Source organism: Phaseolus vulgaris, chromosome 2 (genome assembly GCF_000499845.2).
Source record: "Phaseolus vulgaris cultivar G19833 chromosome 2, P. vulgaris v2.0, whole genome shotgun sequence".
NCBI classification, from domain to species: Eukaryota; Viridiplantae; Streptophyta; class Magnoliopsida; order Fabales; family Fabaceae; genus Phaseolus; species Phaseolus vulgaris.
This window is the reverse complement of record NC_023758.2, coordinates 24,554,816-24,560,277: the sequence shown is the minus strand read 5'-3', so window position 1 is coordinate 24,560,277 and position 5,462 is coordinate 24,554,816.

Here is a 5,462-nt window from a genome sequence, read left to right as displayed (position 1 = left end):
AATTTTTAAAACATATACATGAATTATAATTTATATATAAATAATAATAATTTAATTTTAGTAATATGTCATAACTTTTAAAAAATATTTCTTTATTTTTTTAAAAAGAATAGAAAAAATGACCAATTGGTTCAATATATGATTAAGCTAAATAAAAATTATAATGTCTTTAAAATAAAAATCATTACAAATTTATTAAATTATGTGTTAAGTCAAATCACATCCACTTGTCCAAAGTTCTAAGTACAGTATCTTTGGTTCCCTTTCTTTTTTAGGAAATCAAACATGTGGAAGTGGCTAATCCACTATTTTAAAAGATCATAATATTTATTATAAAAAATAATTAATAATAATTAATTTATAAACAAAAAATTATTAATTATTATAATAACTAAATTATATTATTTAAATAAAAAAATATTTAATTTTTTATTATTATTAATAAAAAATTATAAATTAGTATCAATATTTTAAATTAATTTAATAAAATTTATTTTAAATATTAATATTTTTTAATTTATAAAATATTATTTAATTTAGCCATTATAATAACTATTTCCAAAAAAATTGAAATCTTAATCTATTGTCTAAGGGACAAAAAAAAACATTTCCTATTTTAAACATGCATACAGCCAGAATAAAAAGAAAGATTGAATAAGTTTTTTTATGTAGGCTAAATATAATATAATAAATATTAAATATACTATATCTGTCATTCCTAAAATTAAGTTTGAAGCTATTTCAAATTATAAATGAGTTGGGTGCATTAACGATAATAGTGCTCCTGGTCCTGATGGTTTTGGTGGTGTTTTCTATCATTCTTGCTGGGAAATTATTGGGACAGATGTTTGCAATACTGTTCAACAGTTTTTTAAACAAAACTGGGTTCTTCCTGGAATGAATAGTAATGTGGTATCTCTTATTCCAAAGGTTCTGGGTGTTGATTCCATTAAAGATTACAAGCCAATTGTTGTTGCTAATTTCAAGTTTAAGATTATTTCCAATATACTGGCGGATAGGCTTGCACTTGTGGCTGCTAGAATTATTTCTCCTAATCAATATGGATTTGTGCAGGGTAGACAGATTCAGGATTGCATTGGTATTGCTTCTGAAGCTATTAACCTGCTTTCTAAAAAGGTTAGAGGAGGTAATGTGGCTTACAAAGTTGATATTCATAAAGCTTTTGACACTCTAAGTTGGAAGTTCTTATTATTAGTTTTAAAACGCTTTGGTTTTCACCCCTCATTTGTCGGTTGGATTAGTACAATTTTCCGTTCAGCTATGCTTTCTATAAGAATAAGTGGTAGTTTGGTGGGTTTTTTTCCTTGCAGTCGAGGGTAAGACAAGGTGATCCATTGTCTCCTTTACTTTTCTGTCTTGCAGAGGAAGTTCTTAGTAGAGGTCTCTTTAAGCTTGTGAATGATAAGAAGATTTTAAATATGGCCAGTCCGCACGGTTATCTCACTCCCTCTCATATTTTGTATGCTGATGACATATTTATTTTTTGTAGGGGGATATTAAGTCTCTTAGAAATTTGAATTCTTTTCTTAAAACATATGGTGATTTTTCTGGTCAATATATTAATAACTCTAAAAGTAGTTTCTTCACCATGGATAATTCTCCAAGATTTGTCACCAAAATTCAAAATATTCTTTCCTGTAGTCATGGTTGTTTGCCTTTCCATTATTTAGGAGTGCCTATCTTTGTTGGTGCTCCAAAGTGTCGGTTTCTTCAACCTTTGGCTGATAAAGTTAAATTGAAGCTAGCATCTTGGAAAGGTAAATCTCTTAGCATGATGGGTCGAATTCAGCTGGTCAATACAGTGATTACTGGATCTCTAGCTTATAGTTTTAATATGTTTAAATGGCCTGTTTCACTTATTAAGCAAGTTGAGCAGTGGTGTCGAAATTTTATTTAGACTGGTGATATTCTGAAAAAAGGTATTGCTACCGTTAATTGGGGGAAAATTTGTTCACCTCTTGAGGATGGAGGCTTGAATATCATTAATCTTCATCATGAAAATAATGCATATCTTCTTAAGCTTGCTTGGAACTTTGCTTATAGCGACAAACTTTGGTCTTTACTCTTGAAAGCCAGGGTTCTTAAATCAAAATATGAATTTCGAACGATTTATAGATCTTCCTCTCTCTGGCCTGGAATTAAGCAATTTTATTCTACCACACTTGACTATACTTATTGGACTGTTGGTACAGGTTCTTTTATTAATTTCTGGAATGATAAATGGTGCTCTACTACTTCTTTCTACTTCTTTAGCAAATATTGCAGGGTTATCTGATGGTGTTAGCATTCCGGATACAGTCTCTCAATTTTGGACAGGTTGTGATTGGAATATTCCCTTCTCTTTACAGCAGATGCCTTTTTTTTTAATCATATCATGATTAGAGAGGAACAAAATATTCCTAATTGGATTCTAAATGAGTCTGGTCCTTTCACTCTTAAATCGGCTAGGACTTTTTTCTTGGAACCAGGAGTTCCAGGTGGTTGGGGTAAATTCATTTGGTCTTCATCTATTCTGCCTTCCAAAACTCTAGTACTCTGGAAAAATTTTCATAGGCGACTTCCTACAGATCAACATATTCAGAATAAGGGTTTGCATATATGTTCTATGTGTTCGCTTTGTGAAAAGCAAGAGGAATCTATTCAACATCTATTTTTTGAATGTTCTAACGCATTGCATATTTGGAGTTGGGTACGACAAATTTTTCTTACTTCTCATTTCTCTAATAAGGATGATCTACTTTCTTTTATTAAGAGTGATGGTAGTCCTTTGGTTAAATTGATTAAGCTTGCGGTGATAACCTTTTCTATATGGATGATATGGTGTATGAGGAATTATGCTAGATTTCAGGATAAGATTGGGGTTTCTAAGGCTATTTCGATAATTAAAGATTTAACTTGTCTAGTGGGAAATTCGTCTAAAGCTTCAATGAAGAATGATATGTTGGACTTCAACGTGATTAAGTTTTTCGGTATTAAGACTCGTAGTGGTAAAGTTCTTCGTCCTCTTCCTATTAGATGGGAATTTCCTTCACCAGGATGGGTCAAAATTAATACTGATGGGGCTGCTAGGGGGTATCCTGGTCTTGCTACTTGTGGAGGTATTTTTCGTGGGAGTATGGGAGAATTTATTGGTGCTTTTTCAGCGTTTCTTGAAGTTCAAACTGCTTTGGTTGCTGAATTTTATGTAGTTATACATGCTATGGAGGAAGCTCAAAAAATGGGACTTACTAATGTCTGGCTTGAATGTGATTCTGCCTTAGTTTGTGTTGCGTTTACTGCTAGGACTAATGTTCCGTGGATGCTTCAGAATCGATGGAATACTTGTCTTAATTTTTGTGGGACAATCAGATTTAGGGTAACTCATATTTTTCGTGGAGGGAATGCGTGTGCTGATAAGTTGGCTAATTTAGGATTTATTCATAGAGAATCTTTTCATTGGTATAATAGACTCTCAGCTAGTCTGTTCTTAGAATTCTTTATGAATAGGTATAATCTACCTATGTATCGTTTGTGTTAACATATGGGTTTTGGTCTAGTCCTCCCATATCTTTGTATTTTCTTTTTCTTTTTTTTTTAATAATATTTTTTTTCATGTGATGGCAGATGATTGTTGTTACTTGAGGTGTCAGCTTAGTTGAGATGTCAAGTTGCATAGTGATGTCTAACACGAAAACTTTATAAAAAAAAACAAAAGAAGTTATGTCTACCCAGGTAGTTTGTACCATGTGTTTTGGCCTCTCTATTTCACTTTTGTTTTGTTAATGGATAGTTCTCTTTATCTAATTTTTTATTTTTTTTAATTCATTAAAAGAAATATAATACCTTTTACTATGAGCAATTATGTAGAAAATGAAGATTTTTCAATAATATTTGACATGATCAAACAATTTTATTTATTTATTATAAAATATTTCTAAATACTTATATCTTGAATTAGTTATTTTTAAAAAATTTCTTAAAACTACATTTTTTATTTTATTAATCATCTATCTTTTTTAACACAACACGCCATATTAGTTTTTTAAGTAAATAAATGTATATATATATATATATATATATATATATATATATATATCTTCGTCCAAATTTTACCATTCATTTTTTTCGTTTAACTGCACATAAAAAAAATCAGTAAATGTTTTTTTGCTCTCTATGTGACATACTAGATAACTGCAAATTCTGATAACTATAAAAAAATCATATTAAAAATTGAGGAAACAAAACTCAATCATTCGAAATATAGAAAATAAAATATGTTAACTTTAAATTACAAAATTTTATATATCAAATTATTATAATTTCATTTGTTTTATTTCTATCATCTATCATCGTTTCAAATAATCAAATTTCTAACAAAAAATAATAAATATTTTCATGAGAGTTTTTGCTTATATTTTACTATAATTTTTTAATGTCTATGACGATTTTCTTAACATCTATGTTACTTCTTTCTATTCTTTAATTTAAATGTACACACTTATTATAATGTAAAATTTAAAATCATAAAATAAAAATTTCGTAATTATTTATTGTTATAACTAATATTATACTTGTAAAATTGTTTTTTACATTACTTATTTAAAAAATTAATGAAAAATAATTTTTTATATCACACTTTTTTGGATCCTTGTGTTTTAACGAGTGATGTTATTAAACTATATTACCTTTTATCCCTCTTTATGTCCAAGGTACTCATATGAAATTGGTGCCTCTTGTATGCCTATGGTCCATATGGTCTTTGTGCCCTTTTTATGGCTTATATACTAGTGCAAATATTATATTTTATATTAATTACAACGAATTTATAATATTAATTTAATCGTTAATGTAGATGTTAATGGTGTAGAACACCTTTTACATTAGTTGTATAACCAATGTAAAATATCAATAAATTACATCGGGTTAAATATTAACCAATTTAAAAAATGGATAAAAGAGCACTAAAAAACAATGAATTGAACCAGAAAAAGCATTTATTACATCGATGGTGAGAATTTATGTAATATGCCCTGTAAACTTAGAATTTTGTTTAGTTTTGGAGCATAACCGATATAATATGTCATGGATTGAGTAATAACTGGTGTAATATATAATATTTTTTTATAAAAAAATTATTGTTTTCTTAACCTGTAATTGTGAAAATCATACTAAAATATAAGCTAGATAAATTTTTATATTTAGTAAGCATGAATAATAAAACATTTGCAATTGAAATTAAGTCATTATAATATATAATTAAAACTAATAAAAGTGTACATGTGATAATGTTATAAATCCTAACATGTTTTGGTTTATAATTAGTAAAAAATATTTAAACTATTTTTGACGAATTTCTTCAAGAGTTTGTAAGAGTTTGTAAACTGAGTGACTCAGTATCTTGAAAAAGTTGAGATATGAAATAATTATTATTTTTCATAATAACATATATGAATCTCTAATGA